The 12,757-nt window shown below is 41.2% G+C and overlaps 1 pseudogene; it reads left to right on the forward strand.

Moving 5' to 3' along the window:
- Positions 1-1,072: 1,072 nt before the first annotated feature.
- LOC114609720 lies at positions 1,073-12,355 on the forward strand (annotated as a pseudogene).
- Positions 12,356-12,757: the final 402 nt, after the last annotated feature.

Here is a 12,757-nt window from a genome sequence, read left to right on the forward strand (position 1 = left end):
GGTGAGTAAATTACTTCAGTTTTGGTGAAAGATGGATGGATAGATAGATAGATAGATAGATAGACAGATATTTTCTAATAAAAACTATGTATTGATATGCCTCAGATAAAATCATACTCATATAGAACCCATATAGATACTTTCTTGTCATTTTCCCTAAACAATATGGTATCCTAACTATTTATGTAGCATTTACATTGTATTGGGTTCTGTAAATAATCTAGAAATTATGTAAAGTATGTGAAGGGGGACAAAGAGGTGACTCAGCTGACAGATTGTCTGCTCCACAAGTGTGAGGACTTGAGTTCAGATTCTGAGCACTCAAATAAAAATGCACGCATAGAGTTGGCAAGAGAGCTCAGCAGGGAAAGGCATTTGCCACCAAGGCTGACAATCTGAGTTTAATCCCAAAGATCTACCTTCAGGAGGATAAACTGACTTCTGCAGGTTGTCCTCTAACTTCCATATATGTACTACAGTGCAGAGAGAGAGAAAGAGAGACAGAGACAGAAAAATACAGAGAGAGTGTGACAGAGAGACAGAGATAGACAAAAAGAGACAGGTAGGAAGAGAAAGAGACAGAGAGATGCAGAGAGAGTGTGACAGAGAGACAGAGAGAGACAGAGAGACAGGGAGGAAGAAAGAGACAGAGAGATAGAGACAGAGAAGGAGAGAGAGACAGAGGGAGAGAGCTTTTTAAAGCTAGGCATGATGGTGAATGCTGGAGAGGCAAAAGCAGGACGATCCCTGAAACTTGCTGGCCAGGTAGTATTGCCAAATGGATGAGCTACAGGTTAAGTGAACGACCCCAGCTAAAAAAAACTTAAGTGCTAAGTAATGAGGAAGGCACCTGGTGCTGACCTCTAACCTCTGATCTCTGAACTCTGAACATTTGTGAAGCACTGTGACAGGTCTTTGTAATCCCAGCAGTGGGGAAAAGGAGACAGGAAGAGACTTAGAGCATATTGGTCACCAGTCTAGCTGAGCAGATGACCTCTAGGTTCAGTGAGATACCTTGTTTTAAAATTAGTTAGCAGCACTTTCTAAGCTGGTACTCCATAAGAGGGAAGCCATGTTCAGCTCCAGTGCCAAGATTGTGAAACCCAAAGTTGAGAAGCCAGATGAGTTGAGTCTGGTGCTGCTCCAGCTGAAGATAAACTCACATCTCAAGGTGCAGCCACGGAAGCTCAGCATCACCATGGCCAAGGAAGCTGAAGTTGGTGGTGGTCAGAAAGCTATCAAAATTTTTGTACCTGTTCCTCAGCTGAAGTCTTTCCAGAAAATCCAGTCCAGCTAGTTTCAGTGTAAAACATGTAGTCTTCACTGCTCAGAGGAGGATTCTACCCAAGCCAACCCAGAAAAGTCCACAAAAAATAAGTGAAAGCACCCCAGAAGCCACACCCTGAGTATAGCGAACAATGCCATCCTTGAGCACTTGTTCTTTCCAAGTCGGTAAGAGGAGCTCTGTGAAGCTGGGTGGCAGCCAGCTCACAAAAGTTCACTTAGGATACTTCTTCCCTTCTGCCCCATGCCTGGTCCTTTTGGCTGGGGCAGACACCTAGCTGGTCTGCTCCTGTGGAGACACCTTATCCTGAGCCATTCTAGAGGAGCTGCTGCACACAGAGCAGTGGACAACGTACCCTGAGCCATTCTAGAGGAGTCACTCCACTCAGACCAGTGAACACCTAGCTGGTCTGCTCCTGTGAAGACACCATATCCTGAGCCGTCCTAGAGGAGCCACTGCACTCAGAGCAGCAGGATTTCAGGATCCCAGAGGCAGCCCAAATCCCAGGAGTTCTTCCACCCAGGAGCTTAGGATCACAAGATTACAAAGACATTTGGACTCTGAGGAGTTCTGACACAAGCAAGATAACTGGAAAGACAAGACTCCAGTCAGACTCAATGAGCACAGGTAACTCTAGAGTTAACCAGATGGTGAAGGGCAAGCACAAGAACACAAGCAACAGAAAACAAAGTTACTTGGCATCATCAGAACCCAGTTCTCCCACCACAGCAAGCCCTGGACACCCTATCACACAAGAAAAGCAGGGTTCAGAATTAAAATCATTTCTCATGATGATGATAGAGGATTTTAAGAAGGACATAAGTAACTCCCTTAAAGAAGTACGGGAGAACACAGGTAAACAGGTAGAAGCCCTTAAAGAGGAAACACAAAAATCCCTTAAAGAATTACAAGAAAACACAACCAAACAGGTGAAGGAATTGAACAAAACCATCCAGGATCTAAAAATGGAAACAGAAACAATAAAGAAATCTCAAAGGGAGACTACCCTAGAGATGGAAAACCTAGGAAAGAGATCAGGACTCATAGATGCAAGCATCACCAACAGAATACAAGAGATAGAAGAATCTCAAGTGCAGAAGATACCATGGAAAACATTGACACAACTGTCAAAGAAAATGCAAAATGCAAAAAGCTCCTATTCCAAAACATCCAGGAAATCCAGGACACAATGAGAAGACCAAACATAAGGATAATAGGTATAGATAAGAGTGAAGATTCCCATCTTAAAGGGCCAGTAAATATCTTCAACAAAATTATAGAGGAAAACATCCCTAACCTAAAGAACTAGATGCCCATAAACATACAAGAAGCCTTCAGAATGTCAAACAGAATAGACCAGAAAAGAAATACCTCCCGTCACATAATAATCAAAACATCAAATGCACAAAACAAATAAAAAATACTAAAAGCAGTAAGAGAAAAAGTCAAGTAACATATAAAGTCAGACCTATAAGAATTATGCCAGACTTCTCACCAGAGACTATAAAAGCCAGAAGATCCTGGACTGATGTCATATAGACCCTAAGGGAACACAAATGCCAGCCCAGACTACCATACCCTGTCGGGCAGGGTCGCGGGTGGGTTCGTGGGGCATGGGCGGAAGCGTGAGCGCGAGCTGGAGTGGGCGGCAGGCATCCAGGGCACCTCGGCTCAGCAAGAGTGGGCGGGGCATGGGGCACAGGCTCCAAGAAACCGCAGCTGCAGCAGCGCAGGGCTGGGGCAGTAGTGGGCGAAAGCATGGCATTTCCCTGTCTACCAAACGAGGATGTGAGTTGAGGCAGTCGCAGATGGGCGCAAACTGGAGCGAAGCGGCTGTCCCGAAGCACTGTTTGGTTGTGCGGGGCAGCTGGGCCTGAGAGGGTGGGGAGCAGACTGGAGGGTCTGCCTCTGCTCCAGCCTCCAAAGGCGGACAAGTGTTACAGCTCTTTCGGTTCCTTCTATTGGAGGGCAGCTCGGGAGTGGCCACAGAGGAAAAAGTGTTACAGCTCTGCCCACCGTGGAACGGGGAGGAGAGAAGTATTCTTGTCCTTTGAAGTGTGCAGGATAGCCAGCAAATGGCAAGGAATCACGACAAAGCACTCCAAAAGCGGGAAAGATCTCACACCACACAACACCTTTACTTTTGAGCTCTGAGGAATATATATAGTTTTGGGGGCAGAGCTTGGGAATGCCTTATTTGCATGGAGGTGTTATTCCTACGTGATCAAGGCCATGGACCTCTCCATGGGAGGGGCTGTGGGGAGCAGAAGCTAAGAGAGCCATATGGCTTTAGGAAAGTTCGAAGCAGCCTCCCGTCCTACTGGCCTTCTTCAGACCAAGGTTCCCTGGCTTCAGATCTTTCTACCAAGCTTTCTGGATTTTTCTCATAGCCCACTGCCCCACAATACCCAGCAAAACTCTCAATCACTATAGATGGAAAAACCAAGATATTCCATGACAAAACCAAATTTGCACAATATCTTCCCACAAACACAGCACTTCAAAGGATAATTGATGGAAAACGTCAACACAAGGAAGGAAACTACAACCTAGAAAAAGCAAGGAAGTAATCTTCCAACAACCCCAAAAGAAGATAGCTACACAAACATAATTCCACATCTAATAACAAAAATAATAGGAAGCCACAATCATTTTTCCTTAATATCTCTTAACATCAATGGACTCAATTCTCCAATAAAAAGACACAGACTATCAGACTGGATACATAAACAGGACCCAGAATTTTGCTGAATACAGGAAATGAACCTCAGTGACAAAGACAGACAATATCTCAGAGTAAAAGGATGGAAAACAATTTTCCAAGCAAATGGTCCCAAGAAACAAGCTGGAGTAGCCATTCTAATATCAAATAAAATCGACTTTCAACCAAAAGTAATCAAAAAAGATAAGGAAGGACACGTAATACTCATCAAAGGAAAAATCTACCAAGATGAACTCTCAATTCTGAAGATCTATGCTCCAAATGCAAGGGCACCCACATACATAAAAGAAACTTTATTAAAGCTTAAAACACACATTTAATCTCACACAATAATAGTGGGGGATTTTAACACCCCGCTCTCAGCAATGGACAGATCATGGAAACAAAAACTAAAAAGAAACATAGTGAAACTGAGAGAAGTTATGAATCAAATGGATTTAACAGATATCTATAGAACATTTCATGCTAAAACAAAAGAATATACCCTCTTCTCAGCACCTCATAGTACCTTCTCCAAAATAGATCATATAATTGGTCACAAAACAGGCCTCAACAGATACAAAAATATTGAAATAATCCCTTGCATCCTATCAGATCACCACAGACTGAGGCTGGTCTTAAATAATGACAAAACCAATGGAAAACCCACATGCATGTAGAAACTGAACAATGCTCTACTCAATGATGACTTGGTCAAGGAAGAAACAAAGAAAGAAATTAAAGACTTTTTAGAATTTAATGAAAATGAGGAAACATCATAACAAAACGTGTGGAACTCCACAAAAGCAGTGCTAAGAGGAAAACTCATAGCTCTAAGTGCCTACAAAAAGAAACTGGAGAGAGCATACATTAATAACTTGACAGCACACCTGAAAGCTCTAGAACAAAAAGAAGAAAATTCACCCAAGAGGAGTAGACATCAGGAAATAATCAAACTCAGGGCTGAAATCAACCAAGTAGAAACAGAAAGAACTATACAAAATATCAACAAACCAGGAGTTGGTTTTTTGAGAAAATCACCAAGATAGATAAACCCTTAGCAAGATTAACCAGAGGGCACAGAGACATTATCCAAATTAATAAAATCAGAACTGAAATGGGAGGCATAACAACAGAAACTGAGGAAATTAAAAAATTATCAGATCCTACTACAAAGGCCTATACTCAACAAAACTGGAAAACCTGCATGAAATGAACAATTTTCTAGACAGATACCAGGTACCAAAGTTAAATCAGGAGCAAATAAACCATCTAAACAGTCCCATAACCCCTAAAGAAATAGCAGCAGTCATTAAAAGTCTCCCCACCAAAAAAAGCCCAGGACCAGATGGTTTTAGTACTGAATTCTATCAGACCTTCAAGGAAGACTTAATACCAATTCTCTGCAAACTATTCCACAAAATAGAAACAGAAGGAACACTACCCAATTCGTTCTATGAAGCTATAATCACACTCATACCTAAACCTCACAAAGACCCAACAAAGAAAGAGAACTTCAGACCAATCTCCCTTATGAATATTGATGCAAAAATACTCAATAAAATTCTAGCAAACCGAATCCAAGAACACATCAAAACAATTATCCATCACAATCAAGTAGGCTTTATCCCAGGAGTGCAGGGATGGTTCAATATTCGGAAACCCATCAACATAATCCACTACATAAACAAACTCAAAGAAAAAAAACACATGATCATCTCATTAGATATTGAGAAAGCATTTGACAAAATTCAACATCACTTCATGATAAAAGTCTTGGAAAGATCAGGAATTCAAGGCCCATACCTAAACATAGTAAAAGCAATATACAACAAACCAGTAGCCAACATTAAACTAAATGGAGAGAAACTTGAAGCAATCCCACTAAGATCAGGGACTAGATAAGGCTGCCCACTCTCTCCCTACCTAGTCAATATAGTACTTGCAGTCCTAGCCAGAGCAATTAAACAACAAAAAGAAATCAAAGGGATACAAATAGGAAAGGAAAAAAGTCAAAATATCACTATTTGCAGACAATATGATAGTATACTTAAGTGACCCCAAAACTTCCACCAGAGAATTCCTAAACCTGATAAACAACTTCAGCCAAGTGGCTGGTTATAAAATCAACTCAAACAAATCAGTAGCCTTCCTCTACATGAAAGATAAACAGGCTGAAAAAGAAATTAGGGAAATGACACCCTTCACAATAGTCACAAATAATATAAGATACCTTGGTGTGAATCTAACCAAGCAAGTGAAAGATCTGTATGACAAGAACTTCAAGTCTCTGAAGAAAGAAATCGAAGAAGGTCTCAGAAGATGGAAAGATTTCCCATGCTCATGGATTGGCAGAATTAATATAGTAAAAATGGCCATCTTGCCAAAAGCAATCTACAGATTCAATTCAATCCCCATTAAAATACCAACTGAATTCTTCACAGAGTTAGAAAGAGAAATTCTCAAATTCATTTGGAATAACAAAAAACCCAGGATAGGGAAAACTATTCTCAACAATAAAAGAACTTCTGGAGGATTCACCATCCCTGACCTCAAGCTGTACTACAGAGCAATAGTGATAAAAACTGCATGGTACTGGTACAGAGATAGGCAGGAAGATCAGTGGAATAGAATTGAAGACCCAGAAATGAACCCACACACCTTTGGTCACTTGATCTTTGACAAAGGAGCTAAAACCATCCAGTGGAAAAAGGATAGCATTTTAACAAATAGTGCTGGTTCAACTGGAGGACAACATGTAGAAGAATGCAAATCAATCCATTCTTATCTCCTTGTACAAAGCTGAAGTCCAAGTGGATAAAGGATTTCCACATAAAACCAGATACACTGAAACTAATAGAAGAGAAGGAGGGAAAGATCCTCAAATACCTAGGCACAGGGGAAAAGTTCCTGAACAGAACACCAATGGCTTATGCCCTAAGACCAAGAATTGACAAATGGGACCTCATGAAACTGCAAAGCTTCTGTAAAGCAAAGGACACAGTCAATAGGACAAAGCCGCAACCAACAGATTGGGAAAAGATCTTCACCAACCCTACATCTGATAAAGGGCTAATATCCAAGGTATACAAAGAAATGAAGAAATTAGACTCTAGACAATCAAAGAACCCTATTTAAAAATGGAGCACAGAGCTGAACAAACAATTCTCAACTGAGGAAGCTCGAATGGTTGAGAAGCACCTAAAGACATGTTCAGCATCCCTAATCATCAGGGAAATGCAAATGAAAACAACACTGAGATTCCACCTCACACCAGTCAGAATGGCTAAGATCAAAAACACAGGTGACAGCAGATGTTGGTGAGGATGTGAAAAAAGAGAAACACTCCTCCACTGTTGGTGGGATTGTAAACTGGTACAACCACTATGGAAAGCAGTCTGGCGGTATCTCAGAAAATTGAACATAGTGTTACCTGAAGACCCAGCTATACCACTCCTGGGTATATACCCAAAAGATGTTTCAACATACAACAGGGACACATGCTCCACTATGTTCATAGCAGCCTTATTTATAATAGCCAGAAGTTGGAAAGAACCCAGATGCCCTTCAACAGAAGAATGGATGCAGAAAATGTGGTACATTTATACAATAGAGTACTACTCAGCTATTAAGAACAATGAGTTCATGGAATTTTTAGGCAAATGGATGGAGCTAGAAAACATCATCTTGAGTGAGGTGACCGAATCTCAAAAGAACATACATGGTATCCACTCACTGATAAGTGGATATTAGCCCAAAACCTCACAATATCTAAGACACAATGTATAGACCACATGAAACTCAAGAAGAAGGAAGACCAAAGTGTGGGTGCTTTGATCCTTTCTAGAAGGAGTATCAAAAGTTTCAACCAGAGCTCCTAAAGTCTAAACCTCCAGCCAGAGAGCACAAAGGGAGGAACTCATGTCTCCACCTGTATAGGTAATTGAGAGTGACCTTGTCAGACATCAGTGGAAGTGGAGGGCCATGGTCCCCAAAAGTTTGGATCCCCTAGTGTTGGGGAATTCGAGAACAGGGAGATGGGACTGGATGTTTGGAGTACACCCTCATAAAAATAGGAGGAGGGGGTATGGGATAAGGAGTTTTGGGGGAGAATGGGAGAGGAGATAACATTGAAAGGTAAATACGTAAAATATCCAATTAAAAAAAAAACAGATAAAGGGTCTAAAATTTAAAAAAAGACAGAAAGAGTTTACTTATTTTAAATTATTTTCAAAAGTTTCTAGGAGATGCTAATTGGCTAAGATCTTGTTTTAAGCTCTCCACAAAATAATTTAAATCTCTGTTTAATATTCTCAAGAGAGATATAAATCCTAATTTTCCTCAACAATTAATTGACAAAAGAGAATTAATCTCACAAAAAGTAAAAGAAGCTATTATTAATCGATATATTATATAGTCTGATTAGTTGTCAGCGGTGCTATAACAGTCCTTTGATAAAAGATTATTAATATAGATTTATATTTCTTTAAATAGGGTCTTCATGACTCTCTGAGTGTGGAAGGAGTGACTGTTGGCGCTTCTGCCCTGATTTTACAAGAACTCTGAAAAAATTGGCTTTAAAAACAAAAGAAGGGGAACGGTACCCCCCCCCCCAGAAGGAGTCCCCCTGAAATACTCTCCATCATGCCTTGTTCACTTTTAACTCTCTAAAACTGAAAGCTCATGGCAAAGCTGCTGCTGACTGCCTCTGGCACCACCGAGACCAACAAAAACTTTGCCACAGATATGGGGAAGGAACCTCTTACCCTTAAAGGGAATGGCCCAGACCCAGTTCCCTTATGGGGGCGAGGATTGATATGCCTATTTGATACCACAGAAGGCACAGCTAACCGGCTACCAAGAAGATTAATGAAATAAATAGATAACCCCACAAAGCCAGGCCCAACCATAAATAAGATGAATAACAATTTACATCCAGGGAAGAGAAATCTCCCTGAGAATTCCCTTCTATTTCCTTTCCAGGTAAAAATGAATCACCCATAATGTCTGCTGTTAGAAGTTCTAATCCAGATGCTGGCCTCTGAACTTATACGACTCAGACCTTTGAAGGACCACTGACAAGAACATCAAACAGCTAGAGATTGACATCACTAATCTGAAGAAATCCCTAGTTTCACTGTCTGAAGAGACCTCTTAAAATCGAAAAGATCCTTATTGGACTTGATTTACTCTATTACAATAGAAAAGGCTGTGGACAGCTCTTGACTGTGTACAACCCTTAAAGAAGAATGTTGCCTTTACACAGACAAGACAGGGAGGGTTAAAGAGAACATGAAATAGGTCAGTGAAGGCCCTGAGAAAAATCAGAGAGAGAAAGAGACAGATGAATGCTGGTACAAGAATTGGTTTTCAGCCTCTCCAAGGTTGTTGGCCCTACTTCCTCCCATCTTGGGACCATTATCTGGGTTCTTTTTGATTTTTTTTCTGCTGGTCCCTGGGCCTCAAATAGGCTGACTAACTCTGTGAAACAACAGATAAATAATTTGGTAGCAAAACCTATTCAGATACATTATCATAAGTTAGCTATGGAGGACCATGAGACTCAAGATGAGGTTGTTACTTTATACAGGGTGTTCCCAAAACCCATCTCCACCCAACCTAAAAGAGGGGACTTCCACCCCTAGACCAAGCAGAGAGGGGCCACCCAGAACCCCCTCTGACTGGCAATCTGAATTCTTGCTTAGGCTGCGAGGCTAAGTACTGCAAGGGAATATAAATAAAAGATAAAAATATCTCTCTGGGTTCCCTGAGGGACCAGCCTGACTGCATAGGGGTTGATGTCAAAAGTATCCCCTCTCCAGGAAAAAGACATCGGGATGGGTATGGCCTTCATGCCTCACTAGACAACGACAGGGGGACCAGAGCCATTACAAGGTCCCCTTCAATTACTGTAGGTCAGGCTTCTATCCCCGTCTTCGCAAGATTAGAATTGCCACAGCCCTTCTATACTTATAGAAGGGAGGAGATGTCAGGGGCAGCCCTGTTTACACACTGAAGGCCTAAAATCAGCCATAGTCCTAAAATCAGCAATAGGCCTGTCATACATGTATACTAACACCAAGTCTTGGGTCTCTGTGGAAAAACATTGAAACAGATGGCTATAAGCTATTGTAAACAGGCAGCTTTTGTGGAAACTAACCAGCCTGAGTTGTCAAAGACCTTGTAAATGGGTAGCCTTGGCAGACAATACCAACTTAGATAAGGACAAGTGAGTCATAGGCAGAGTCATAGTGACCTGTCCCCTGAACCTTCACCCAACCGATACCCGGTTCTGAAAGATATCTGTATTCCCCCTGAACACCCACACTCCAGTGTCATCCCCTTCCCCACATCCTGCCTTTCTGTGTTTATAACTCCTGTGTGAATGAATTACGATTTGAGAAATAAATAAATTATTTTTAAAAAAAAACCAAAAAAAAAGAACTGACAAATGAGACTTCATAAAATTGCAGAGTTTCTGTAAGTAAAGGACACTGTCAATAGGACAAAACAGCAACCAACAGATTGGGAAAAGATCTTTACCAATCCCACATCTGATAGAGGACTAATATCCAATATATACAAAGAACTCAAGAAATTAGACTCCAGACAACCAAATAATTCTATTTAAAAAATGGAGTACTGTTGTAAGCCAACTCCTAGCAGAAAGCAGCCATCATCTTTGCAGTCATCTCGAGCCATATACCCTGACAAGAGACTTGTTTTCAACAGCCCACAACAGCTGAGCACACTCTGATAAACATCTTGTTTTTCTCACATATCTAGTTTTGCTGTTTAGTGCCCGTAGCTGCTAGGCGGACGTGGTATCCACACTGCAAGGCACATGACATAGTGCCTTCAGCTGTGCTTGTCCACGAGGGCAAGGCATGTGGTAAAGGGTATAAATACCCAGGATTTCCTTTCAATAAAGGAGAGACTTGATCAGACCCTGTCTTGTCTCCATTCTTCACATCTCTCGCCTCTCCAACCCCACTCTCTCTCTTGCTAGAGACACTGTTGACTGACTGACCCTGAGAGTCTACCTCACACCAGTCAGAATGGCTAAGATCAAAAACTCAGGTGATAGTAGATGCTATCGTGGATGTGGAGAAAGAGGAACATTCCTCCATTGTTGGTGGGATTGCAAGATGGATCAACCACTCTGGAAAACACTCTGGCAGTTCCTCAGAAAATTGGACAGAGCATTACCTGAGGACCCAGCTAACCACTCCTGGGAATATACCCAGAAGATGCTCTAACATATAACAAGGACATATGCTCCACTATGTTCATAGCAGCTTTATTTATAATAGCCAGAAGCTGGAAAGAACCCAAATATCCTTCAACAGAGGAATGGATAAAAAAAAAATGTGGAATATTACTCAGCTATTAAAAACAATGAATTCTAGAAATTCTTAGGTAAATGGATAGAACTAGAAAATATCATCCTGAGTGAGGTAACCTAATCACAAAAGAACACACAAGGTATTCACTCATTGATTATTGGATTTTAGCCCAGAAGCTTGAAATACCCAAGATTCAACTCACAGACCACATAAACCTTATGAAGAATGAAGACCAAGTGGGGGTGCTTTGGTCCTTCTTAGAAGGAGTAACAAAATACTCAAGGGAGCAAATATGGAGACAAAGTATAGGACAGAAACTGAAGGAGGGGCTGTCAGAAGACCATTCCACCTGAGTATTCATTCCATGTGCAGTCACCAAAGGTAGACGCTGATGTGGATGTCAGGAAGTGCATGCTGACAGGAGCCTGACATAACTGTCTCCTTAGCGGCCTGTAAGAGTCTGACATACTCAGAGGCAGATGCTCACAGCTAACCATTGAACTGATCATGGGGTCCCCAATGAAGGAGTTAGGGTGAAGATTGAAGGAGTTGAAAGGGTTTGCAACCCCTTGAGGAGAGCAACAATACCAACCAACCAGAGCTCCCAGGGTCTAAACCTCCAGCCTGGGAGCACTTAGGGAGGGACCCATGGCTCCAGCTATATATGTTAAGGGAGGATGGTCCTGTCAGGTATAGGTGGGAGAGGAGATCCTTGGTTCCATGAAGGCTGGACGCTGTGTGTGGGGGAATTTGAGGGTGGGGTGGTGGGAGTGGGGAGGTAGGTGGGGGCATATCCTCATAGAAGCAGGAGGAGGGGGATAGAATATGGGGTTCCTGAGTGGGGTGGGGAATGGGGTAAGGGAGAACATCTGAAATGTAAATAAAATATCCAATTTAAAAAAAGTTCACTTAGACAAAACACAGCAGAACCACATAGTGCACAAGGCTGGAACTTTTTCTGATGTGCACAAGAAGCTCATGGGCAAGGATGTTAATTTTGAATTCCCAGAGTTTCAGTTGTAAAGAAAATGACTGAATATAGTATCCGTCATTTAGAAAAAAATTGTAAGTAAAATATGAAGTGTGAGAGAGAAACTTGACAATAACCTCTGCCCTCCACCCATTAAATTCACAATTTAAAGAAGTTAAAAATTAATAAAATTAATAAAGTACGTGAAAGGATATGTATAGGTTATATGTAAACACACACACATGTATATACATATATATACATATATATGTATATATGTATATTCTTTCACATACTTTATTAATTTTTAACTTCTTTAAATTGTGAATATATATATATATACATACATATATATATATATATCCTTTTATATGAGATCTGAACATCATCTCGTTTTTATATCCACAGGAGTATCAAGGGATGACTATAATTACAAACCAAGAGAAGGAATGGAA

This window comes from Grammomys surdaster, unplaced genomic scaffold, assembly GCF_004785775.1.
Source record: "Grammomys surdaster isolate TR1022 unplaced genomic scaffold, NIH_TR_1.0 125979, whole genome shotgun sequence".
Lineage (NCBI taxonomy): Eukaryota > Metazoa > Chordata > Mammalia > Rodentia > Muridae > Grammomys > Grammomys surdaster.